Source organism: Miscanthus floridulus, chromosome 2, assembly GCF_019320115.1.
Source record: "Miscanthus floridulus cultivar M001 chromosome 2, ASM1932011v1, whole genome shotgun sequence".
Lineage (NCBI taxonomy): Eukaryota > Viridiplantae > Streptophyta > Magnoliopsida > Poales > Poaceae > Miscanthus > Miscanthus floridulus.
Window position 1 is genome coordinate 118,992,692 of NC_089581.1, and position 12,627 is coordinate 119,005,318.

Sequence of the window (12,627 nt, forward strand, 5' to 3'; positions counted from 1 at the left end):
TCTGGTTAATTGTTGATCGTTTGACCAAGATTGCTCACTTTGTACTAGTTAAGACCAAGACCAGTGCCGAAAAATTAGCAGATCTATATGTTGAGCATATTCTCAGACTGCATGGAGCTCCTTCTAGTATTGTATTTGATCGTGGTCCTCAGTTTGTGTCCCAATTCTAGGAAGCTCTGCACAAGTCCATTGGAACCAAACTTGATTTCAGTACCGCTTATCACCCATAGACAAATGGACAGATAGAGCGAGTAAATAAGATCTTAGAAGACATGCTTCGCGCTAGTGTACTGAATTATGGCTCTGATTGAGAGAAATGCCTACCCTATGCAGAGTTCTCTTACAACAACAGCTACCAAGCCAGTATCAAGATGTCGCCATTTGAAGCTCTATATGGCAGACCTTGTAAGACACCTTTGATGTGGTCCCAACCGAGAGAAAGATCATTCTTTGACTCCGCCAAGATTCAAGATGCCGAAGAAGGAGTTGCTCAAGTGAAGGAGAACTTGAGAATTGCTCAAAGTCGATACAAGAGCTATGCTGACAAAAGAAGAAGAGAACTTGAGTTCAATGTGCGAGATTTTGTCTATCTCAAGGTATCCCCGCTACGTGGAACTGTCAGATTCCATGCGAAAGGAAAGCTTGCCCCTAGATTTGTTGGCCCATACAAGATTTGCAAGAGGATTGGGAAGCTCGCCTACAAACTTGAGCTACCTAAGGAATTGATGGGTGTACATCTCGTATTCCATGTCTCACAGCTATGCAAGTGTTTGAGAGTGCCCTGTGAAGTAGTTCCAACTGATACACTTGACATTCAAGATACACTTGAGTATAAAGAACATCCTATCAGAATTCTGGGCAGAGATACCAAAGAGACCCAAAGCAAGACTATTCCTATGTGCAAGATCCAATGGAGCAATCACACAGAGAGAGAAGCAACATGGGAGAAAGAGTCTGACCTCTGGCTACACTATCCTTACCTTTTTCAAAGAGTACATTACGCTTTAATCTCGGGGACGAGATTCTGTTAAGGGGGTAGGACTATAACAACCCAAAAATCCATACACTAAAAATACCAACTACAAAATTTTTCTCAAACTCCCATGTGATGATGAGTGTCATGTATAGAAACCCAACCTAAGAGATGCATTAGGTCTAACCCCAACACATGAGCATGGCATGTCATTGTTATCATGTTTACTTAAATGCTGACAAAAGAAACATAACATACAATGTTAACTAAAATGGTGATTTGGATTTGCATCTGTCTTATGAAATGCCTAACAACTCCTTTAAAGAAATACACCATAAAGTAATTAATACTCAAACCAGGGAATAAAGGTTTAAAGAGAAAACAAATTCTATTTTTGTATAACAAAACTACACCTATTTTTGTTATACAAAATAGATAAATAAATTCCTAATATATATATATATATAAATGATATGAGCATCAAATCTAAAAGGTACACCAATTTGGAATTCAAATTTCAAACCAAATTTGAATTCAAAATAAAGAAGAAGAAAAAGAAAATAGAAAAAGGAAAAAGAAAAGAAGAAGAAGAAGCCTGCTCAGCCCACTGGCCAGCCCTGCTTCGCGTGCAGCCGGCCCAACTCACGCCCAACCGAGCGACCGGCCTAGACTCGCCCTCCTGGCTTCGCTGGCCCACACACAGCCGTGGCAGGCTGGCCCACAAGCTCGCGTAGGCCCAGCAGCTAGCCCACATGCCGCTCACGCCCGCACACCGCTCTCACCTCACCTACAGCCGCTGCCACACGGGCCCCGCATGTCAGCCACATGACAGCCACAGTGTCGTCTTCCTCCCCCGACCGCCCACGCCTCCGACCAAGCCCCGACAGCGCTGGCAGGTGCAGGTCAGGGGTCACGCAGGGAGCATGACCCTATCTCCCCCTAGGCGCCACGCCCACGCAACCTCCGCGCCAACCACCCCAGCCCGCGATGCCGTTCGATGCCAATGGCGCATCACCAGTCATCCGCCATTGGAGCTTGGAGTTTGGCTATAAAGCCCCGGCCCTGGTGCCCTGAGCTCTCAACGCCCGCTGCCACTTTGGGGCCGTCCACCGTGCACCCAAGCCAAGAGAGCAGAGGGAGAAGAGGAAGAAGAAGGGGGAGTGCCGAAGCCATGCGACGCTGCCGGTGTCGCCGGAGCAAGAGATGACGCCACGACACCGTGCTGCACTGCTTTCGGAGCTACACGGCTATGACCCGCCACTGCACCGCCATCCCATCTTCCACAACACCGACGGTGAGCTTCTCGCCGCTAAGACCTCCACCTAAGCCCCCTAGAGACGAGCACGCACGCGAGCACACACGGGCGCACACCGCAGCCACGTGCACAGCCATGGCGAAGCCACCACGGCCGCATCACCGTAGTAGAAGTGACGCCACCGCCTTGGCAGGCTCCTTCTCGCCGCGGAAAACACCACGCTTGCGATCAAGGTAGGCGAAGGCCACCGGAGGACTCCCGAAGACCACACCACGCCGCGGCCGGAGCGCCTTCGCCATCGCATTGACGCCACCGTGGCCAGGATCGCTGGGAGCACCTGACCCCACCCTATCTCACCCGACCTATTCACTAGAGCCACAGGAAGCTCACGCACCCCACCAAGCATGTTTCCGGCCACCACTATATCCCCATCCAAGCCACACCGACGAGCACCGCCATGCCAAGTTGCCGTTCGCCATGGCCAGAACCCTAGAAGGCCCTGGCCACCACCTAGACCCCACCACCGTGTTCGCTGAAGCCTGGTGAAGCGTTCCCCCACCTTGATTGGACGCCAGCACCTACGGCAAGGCTCACTGACAAGGCTCGCCACCGGTGGGAGCACGCCACAGGAGAAACAGGGGAAACCCCCCTCGCCGGCCACCCGCGCATGAACCCGGTGCTCGTAGACCATGCCCGAGGAAAGAGAGGTGGACTTGGTCCACCATGCACCCTGCCTTAGGTCCATAGACCAACGCCTCTTGGTCCACCGTGAGCCATGCTCATGCCCACAGCCTAGAAACGAAGCCTAATAGAGGCCCAAGGACATGACGTGGCAGCGCCACAGCATGCCACGTGGTAGGCCAAAAGCCCGGCCCAACCCGAGCCCAACCGGCCCAGTTTGGACCCGGCCCGTGTTGACCGTTGACCGGTCAACATTGACCATTGACCTAGCCCCACATGTCAGTGGCACAGACACTCTGGGCCCACATGTCAGATGCTGACGTCACACGGGACCCACGCATCAGAAGCCAACACAGCTAGGGTGACGTCATGCTGACGTCACGATGACATCAGCTGCTGACGTCAGCAGCCCTGACCCCACATGTCAGTGACCCTGACCGATGACCGTTGACCGTTAAACATTGACCGTTGACTCACCCGTTGACTTTGACCGGACCCACATGTTAGTGACCCGAGAGTCTCTGGACCCACCTATCGGAACTGATGACGTTGCTGACGTCAGCTGGACCCCACCTATCAGCTCGGAACCGAGATGATGACATCATACTAACATCAGCATGCCACGTGGACCAGTCACAGCGCGACACGTGTCAGCCCAGGATTAATTCGGCCTTTTCCATTTTCAGAAATGATTTAAACTTCGGAAATTCATAACTAATTCATACGACCTCAGAAAAATACGAAACTAGGACCAAAATTCATCTAAAATTGAGCTTTACACAATGAACCCATGTTTGAGTGCATTTGGCTCTTTTGAAATTTCATTGCTTCTTTGTGCTATTCTATAGACGTCGCTAACGCGACTATATTATGTTCGTTGCAGACTCGGAGGAGAACATGACGGACGAGTACCATGAGTACCGTGAGGAGAACGGAGACGACTACACTGAAGGTGCCACATCCCATCCAATCTCGTAGCACCTATTACGCATGGCTAATATAGAACTGCTATTGCTTTACTTTACTGTTATAATCATACTATGATAGGACTTGCATAGTAGTATGCTTACTTGATGGCCTCTACCTTGACGCAACCTTACCCCTGCATACCCTGCTATTAGGCTAGACACACGCTTACTGCTATATTTCATTTGCTTGTACTTCTACTACGCTTATACTACATTAATGCGTGGCGTTATCTGGGCTATGGGGAGAGTGCTGCGTGTGTGACTTGGGTGTGTGGAGGGTGAGGGTTGTGTCGACCAAGTTGGAGTATACGATGAGCCTGGGGCAAGTCTTGCCATGGAGTGCTACCTGGGCACCCCTGGAATGGATACCTGTGGTGGGTAAATGGTATATGAGGTGATCCTGGGTGTGAACCTGTGATGGGAGGAGCCCGGGATGGAGGTGCTGTGGTGGCACGATAAATGGAAACCCTGATGGAGACATTCTGGCTTGGTCATCCCTAAGGACTTATTAGTACTCAGATTCACCGGGAAGCCTTACGTACCACTCGCCCTATATGGTGCGGGACGGTCGGACTACTTGGTAGGGTATTGCCACTACTGCTAGGTTGATAGCGGACAGTGTAAGGAGGTACGGGGCGCGGAGGATTTCCCCCACACCCTTCTGAGACTTCATGCAGACCTTGTGGACCTGGCTCATGACTCACAGTTTCAGCCACCCCAGACTAGACTTCGGGTGTACCAGGGCTGAATGGTAGAGTGGCAATATCCTAGGCTAGCAAGCAGCCGGAATCAGCCCAGTTGACCACAGTCAGCGAAGAAGGCAGATCTTGTGGTTATGTAAAACCTCTGCAAAGTGTATGGTTGATTGATCGATATATGTGCCGACTTGTCGGCTATGGACCTTTCTTGGGTTTCGCTTAAACTAGATAGTGAGATGAGTCCTTCTTTTCTCCCCCTATGAGAGAGTGTCGGTCGTAGCCAGGGGCTACGAGCCTTGAGATAGTGCCGAGAGGGAGTTGGCATGTCGACTGAGCGATGGTATGGTTATGATATGGTTATGGTATGGTGATGGTGTGGTGATGGTGGTATATCAATCCTAGGATCGAAACCTGGCTCGAGAAAGGGAATGGGGTGGGTGATGTGTGGGAATGGTGTTAAAACTAGACAAACTATTATTATTTACTTATTATGCTACTGCATAGGAAACCCTAGCCTCATAGGTTCCTTTTGATTGTATCCAACATGCATCCAACTTCCACAAAGCAATGCTCATAGGGTGGGATTGGCCAGTACAAATCATACTGATAAATTTTGGCACACAGGTTCTGCTGAGGAGTTTAGCTCCGAGGAGTTTGATGGTTGAGGGGTTCGTGCCTACGCTCGAGTTTGGCGATCTTATCTTCAAGCTGTTCTGAATGAATGCTACTTTTGATTCCGCCAATGCGGTGATGTAATAATTTATGTAATTCCGCACTATTTGTACTATGATATTATCGTTGTATGGATGTGATATTCGACTAGAAATTGGGTAATATGATCTACAACGGTCTTATTACACTTCGACGCTGTGGATTTCCCTTCGCGGAAATCGGGGTTGTTTTAGATACCTCATGAGAGATGCTCGCTGATTCGACCCGAGGGGGAAAAGTAAGTAACTTTAGATATTATCACTACTTTATATGATATGTTGAAAATCAAAATAGAAACTAATAATTTTTCTTAATCACTTGGGTAGGACCTGGACGATTGTGGCGAGTGGAGGTGGTCACACACGCCATGTCAATGGCATCCTCGGTCTTCTGTGCAAGGAGCACTTCCCTAGCCTGGTTGAGTATGCCAGAGTGACAGGGCCGACCTACTCGTTTGACCACTACGCCCCACCCCCCGATGCTACAGATTGGGCCCGCAGGGTATTCGACAAGGCGGAGCGGGTCAAGCAAGAGTTGTGGGTAAGTCTTCCTCGCACTACATTGCTCAATACATCGCATTCATTGGATATTCTTGAAATAATGAATGGATACATCGTGTTTGTATGCAGGATTTCTTTAGATGCTAGGACGGACATGAGGCCAGGGCGGATGCGGTGGCTACCAAATGCTGGAAAAAACTCGTCGTGGACATGCATTACGAGGCGCGCATCTAGGCCGTCGTAACTTACCACGAGACCGTCCTTGGAACGAAGGTCACCAAAAGGGATGCAAGAACCATGACGCTGACCCAGGACCAGTACCTATAGGTAAATATAGAACATTAATACTGATTCCTTTTAAGATTAAGTAGGCTTAATTTTATCTTCTGATATGTCATGTACTTGATGGCCTATAGATGATTCCTTATTGGTGCGCCGTGCATCCCCAGTGCTGGGAACAGATGGTGGACAAGTGGTGCTTACGCGAGTGGGAGGAGACACACTTGTGTCGGGAGTGGTGTTTGATGATGCCAGGTGTAGCACACCATCAAGGCAGCCGCAACCTCAGCGGATACGTAGAAACATGGGTATGCGAATTCATTTATTTATTCTAACGCTCAATTCTGCATGATTTCTAATCATCTTGTTGTTTTTCTCACAGTCGGCGTCACATGGTGGCCAGCCTTGCTCCATCTTCAAGGCATTTGCTATGGCCCACAAGGGCAAGGCGACGTCCGACGTCGACTACAACCCGAAGGATAGGGCCGAGGCGTACAGCAATGCGACCGTCCACAACTGCCTCAATGAGTACACATCGATGCAAGGGAGGTCCATGGGCCAGAGTACGATCCGAGCACCGAGGACCTTGATGGAGAAGTCCTCATGAGGGTGGGAGGACGCAAGAAGCATGGGCAGTACTGGATTGGCGATGACGCAATCGACTCGGCCGCTACTCCCAGTCTCTCCCAGATTCGAGTAAGCAGCACGAGCAGGAGCCCGGCCATACGACCTCGATAGGACACTTCACACCACCGGGTGGAGGCACTCGAGGTTATTCCTGGTTTATTCGTCGTTCATTGGTTTTTTTCATACCTTTCCTTTGCATTATTGTAACATTGGGGTAGGCCTAGCTGGAACAAGAGAGGATGATACAAGAGCAGATGCAGGCAAAGATGGAGAGGGTGGAGGCCGAGCGGGAGGCCGAGCAGCGGAGGATGGCGGAGATTCTTTAGTACATGCAAAGTCTTGGCGCCGCTACGAGTGTAGTTCCACCACCTTCGCTATTCGCTCCACCTCCTCACTATTCTACTCCTGTGAGTATAAATGTTTTAGTTTGTATGTTCATGCTTACGGTCAAACCTAGTGGAGTATGAAAGTTTTATTCATGTATGGTATATATTTATCTTGTCTCACACATGCAATCTCTTCTCCTTTGTGCAGAATCAATCGGCGGCATTGAACGATCCTCATGCTTCAGCGAATCCTTCACCAAATTAGTCTCATTGGCCATCTTGGTGATGATACTTATGGTTGTTAATGGTACTTCTATTTGTAATTGTGGTTGTAGATGATGGAGCACTTGGATTACTTGTGAACTTATTTGTGATATATTGTGAGACATGTGACATTTTTTATATATATGTGACGTTAGTGATATATATGTGGTGTTAGTGATATATATGTGTTGTTGATGATATATATGTGATGTTGGTGATGTTTGTTATATATATCTTCAGTTTGTTTGGATGGAATGTAAAAAACAAATATAAAAGGTTGTTTTCAGTCACTTTGCCGAGTGCAATGGCCATGACACTCGGCAAAGTGATGACCTGAGAACATGCCTAGGAACATGCTTTGTCGAGTGCAAAGGCCATTGCACTTGGCAAAGATCACAGATTTGCCGAGTGCCACGGGTCAGGCACTCGGCAAAGGTCGCATGTTTGCCGAGTGTCTTGCCGGTGGCACTCGGCACAGTGGCCACCTTTGCCGAGTGTCTGAGTTGAAAGCTCTAGTTTGGTTTTGGTGAATTGATGAAACCCTAAGTGCTAACCTAGTTTATCAAGTGATCATGACATAGGTAGCACATTCCAAGTGGTGAAGCAAATGAAGATCATGACATGATGATGGTGATGCCATGGTGATGATCAAGTGCTTGGACTTAAAAAGAAGAAAGAGAAAAACAAAAGGCTCAAGGCAAAGGTATAAATGGTAGGAGCTATTTTGTTTTGGTGATCAAGACACTTAGAGAGTGTGATCACATTTAGGTTTGATACCCGTACTATTAAGAGGGGTGAAACTCGTATCGGAATGCGGTTATCAAAGTGACACTAGTTGCTCTAACTCATTGCATATGCATTTATGATCTAGTGGAGTGCTAACACCCTTGAAAATGTTTGTGAAAATATGCTAACACATGTGCATAAGGTGATACACTTGGTGGTTGGCACATTTGAGTAAGGGTTAGGAACTTCACCGGCGGAGTGTCCGCCCGTAGAGTGCAGACAGTCGGACGGTGCCACCGGCACCCTAGACAGAAAAGACGAAGGTCACTATAAGTGACCGGACGCTGGTCTCTGAAGGACCAACGCGTCCGGTCAGTAGCAGCAGAAGAAGCGCAGCGTCGGTCGTCGACCGGACGCTGGCGCTGAAACGACCGGACGCTGGCTGGCCGCGTCCAGTCACACTGACATGGTCGTGCACAGAGGAGTCGCCGAGTGACCGGACGCTGGGTGTGTCCGGTCGAGCATGACCGGATGCGTCCGGTCGTGAAAAGTCATATCTAGATGCTTATTGGAAATGACCGGACACTGGGGGTTCAGCGTCCTGTCACTTTGAGCTACAGCGTCCGGTCGTCATATGACCGTTGAGATCGGGCGTTGAATAATTGAAGAGAGGGACATGTGGCACGCATCACGTGACCGGACGCTGAGGTCTAGCGTCCGGTCACCCCATGTTGTGCCCAGTGAAGGGGCACAACGGCTCTATTTTGTGGGGGCTTCTATTTAAGCCCCATGGCCAGCTCAAGCTCACTCTCTTGGCCATTTGCATTGACATAGCAACCTTGTGAGCTTAGCCAAAGCCCTCCCACTCATCTCCATCATTGATTCATCATCCTTGTGAGATTGGGAGAGAATCCAAGTGCATTGCTTGAGTGTTTGCATCTAGAGGCACTTGGTGTTCGTGTTTCGCTGCGGGATTCGCTTGTTACTCTTAGTGGTTGCCACCACCTAGACGGTTTGGAGCAGCGAGGATCGTCGAGCGGAGGGTGGAGATTGTCTATGACTCCGATCATGGTGATTGTGAGGGGTTCTTGACCTTTCCCCGGCGGAGAGCCAAAAGGTACTCTAGTGAATTGCTCGTGGCTTGTGTGATCCTCATCTTGTGTTGGTTGTGCGGCACCCTATTGAGGGTTGTGCGGAACCTCCAAGTGAGTGAACTGCCACAACGAGGAGTAGCTTGCCGGCAAGCAAATGAACCTTGGTAAAAATCATTGTGTACATCATTTGATTCCAAGGTGATTGGTCTTTATTGGTATTCATTCTTGTGATTGATTGGCTCCTTCCTCGACATGGCGATATAAACAAATTGCTCACTCTCATTACTTTACCGCAAACTAGTTGTCAAGCTCTTTAGTGTAGCTAGTTGTGAGAGCTTGTTAGTTTGGTTAGTGTGGCTCTTTAGTTAGCTTTTGAGAGCACACTAACTTAGTGTAGTGTCATAGCTATTGTGTGGATATAAACTATATAAACTAGAATTGTGGTAGGTGGCTTGCCTTTTTAGTAGGCTAGCGCAATACTTGCTTTGCCTCATAATTGCCTAACCGGTTTGTTAAGTGTTGTTGTAGAAAATTTTAATAGGCTATTCACCCCCCCTCTAGCTATTAGGACCTTTCATGAGTCAATGGCGCTCGGCAAAGAGGCGACCTTTGCCGAGCTTTTGACCTTAACACTCGGCAAAGCCGTCGTCACGGTGGCGCTCACCGTCACGGCGACTTTTCTTTGCCAAGTGTCAGATTAGCACTCGGCAAAGGCTTTGTTGAGTGCCCGATAAAGTGCACTCGGCAAAGAGGTCTTTGCCGATAAACTATTTACCGAGCGCCCTTTGTCGAATGTAACACTCGGCAAAGGCTTTGCCGAGGCGTACAACAATGCGACCATCCACAACCGTCTCAGTGAGTACACATCGATGACAAGGGAGGTCCATGGGCCAGAGTACGATCTGAGCACCGAGGATCTTGATGGAGAAGTCGTCATGAGGGTGGAAGGAGGCAAGAAGCATGGGTGGTACTGGATTGACGACGGCGCAATCGACTCGGCCGCTACTCCTAGTCTCTCCTAGATTTGAGTAAGCAGCACGAGCAGGAGCCCGGCCATACGACCTCGGCAGGACAATTCACACCACCGGGTGGAGGCACTCGAGGTTATTCCTGGTTTATTCGCCGTTCATTGGGTTTTTCATACCTTTCCTTTGTATTATTGTAACATTGGGGTGAATATATTATAGGCCCAGCAGGAACAAGAGAGAAAGATACGGGAGGAGATGCAGGCGAAGATGGAGAGGGTGGAGGCCGAGCGCGAGGCCAAGCAGCGGAGGATGGTGGAGATTCTTCAGTACATGCAAAGTCTTGGCGCCGCTACGAGTGTAGTTCCGCCACCTTCGCTATTCGCTCCACCTCCAACTCCACCTCCTCACTATTCTACTCCTGTGAGTATAAATGTTTTAGTTTGTATGTTCATGCTTACGGTCAAACCTAGTGGAGTATGAAAGTTTTATTCATATATGGTATATATTTATCTTGTCTCACACATGCAATCTCTTCTCCTTTGTGCAGAATCAATCGACGGCATCGAACGATCCTCATGCTTTAGCGAATCCTTCACCAAATTAGTCTCATTGGCCATCTTGGTGATGATACTTGTGGTTGTTAATGGTACTTCTATTTGTAATTGTGGTTGTAGATGATGGAGCACTTGGATTACTTGTGAACTTATTTGTGATATATTGTGAGACATGTGACATTTTTTATATATATGTGACGTTAGTGATATATATGTGGTGTTGGTGATATATATGTATTGTTGATGATATATATGTGATGTTGGTGATGTTTGTTATATATATCTTCTGTTTGTTTGGATAGAATGTAAAAAACAAATATAAAAGGCTGTTTTCAGTTACTTTGCCGAGTGCAATGGCCATGACACTCAGCAAAGTGACGACCTGAGAACATGCCTGGGAACATGCTTTTCCGAGTGCAAAGGTCATTGCACTCGGCAAATATCATAGATTTGTCGAGTGCCACGGCCAGGCACTCGGCAAAGGTCGCCTGTTTACCGAGTGTCTTGCCGGTGGCACTCGGCACAGTGGCCACCTTTGCCGAGTGTCTGAGTCAACGGCGCTCGGCAAAGAGGCGACCTTTGCCGAGTGTTTGACCTTAACACTCGGCAAAGCCACCATCACGGTGGCGCTCACCGTCACGGCAACTTTTCTTTGCCGAGTGTCAGATTAGCACTCAGCAAAGGCTTTGTCGAGTGCCCGATAAAGTGCACTCGGCAAAGAGGTCTTTGCCGATAAACTGTTTACCGAGCGCTCTTTGCCGAGTGAACACTCGAGCTTTGTCGAGTGTATATCAGCCTTTGCCGAGTGCCTGAGGCACTCGGCAAAGAAACTGAATCCGGTAGTGCATTTTGGTGAAAATGAGAAATGAACAGCCTGCAAACCGTTATTGCTATTTTTTCACTGGTACATCTGAACTTTTTTTTTTGGTCTTTTAACCTTTTTGAAGTATTTATTTTTTACTTTTAATTATTTCACTCTTATATATGTATTGGGTTAGAGATTGTTAATGTTAATGTACACATACATCCAGATCATCTAAATTCAAGTCCTCGTCAAAGTGAACTTAGGTTCTTTTTTTTTGTTAATATAAAGTCGTCTCGTTTCTACTAAGTTGGTCTAGTTTTTTTCTGCCAATGTCAAATGCCGCGCCATAGGCCTGCAAGACTTTGTCGGAAGGCAATCTTTCTGACTTTGTGTTGGATGTACGAATTATCAATTATGCGACTTCGTCCGATTCAGAATGATAGATATATATACTGGATGCAAGCTGACCTGCACGCCTCTCCTATTTGTTCTGTGACCCATCGTAGTACTTGAAATAACTACTTACTTTGCTAACGACCCTACCAGTGAAGTTTAACGTCAGTTAGCCTTGCCCCTTCAGGTCAACCACAGTTAGATTCTTCTCTCAGCCCAGAACCACTCATAACTCAACGATTAATGTTTAATGTTAAGTGTAATCGGTAGAGTAGTATAACCCCATGTCTCATGCAAACAAGGTTGCCTTCCAGAGAAACAAGAGGACGAGGCATGCATGGCTTCACATGAGTCGCAGATGCAGAGATGCTACAACATCACCCGCCGTTGAGTTAGAAATTAGTGCAGAAATCAAAATAAATGCCTCTCGGGTAGTTTGTCTTTCACACTGCGTTGGAGATGTCATAACAACTGTTTATGCAGCTCTCTCTAGACGATCAGTCGATCACCAACCCAGAACACATCAACGCCTTGTACTGACCCGCGTGTTGGGCTCCCACTCGTGTGGCTCTGCGAGCTGTCATCTCGAGCTGACCAGTGACCATCGGATGGACTAGTCTTCGGTGCTGGGTACCCGGCCAAAATTGAGCTGAGCTTTCACCTTGCCGAAATTTTTTCACCTGGTTGCTAATCCACTGGCAAGACACAGCCAACGAGCTGAAGCTTTGGCACTCATCCTTTTGACCGTTCCGAACCGTCAAGTCATGCTTCCAGCCAACGAGCCGGCTACCAAGTATCTGCACGG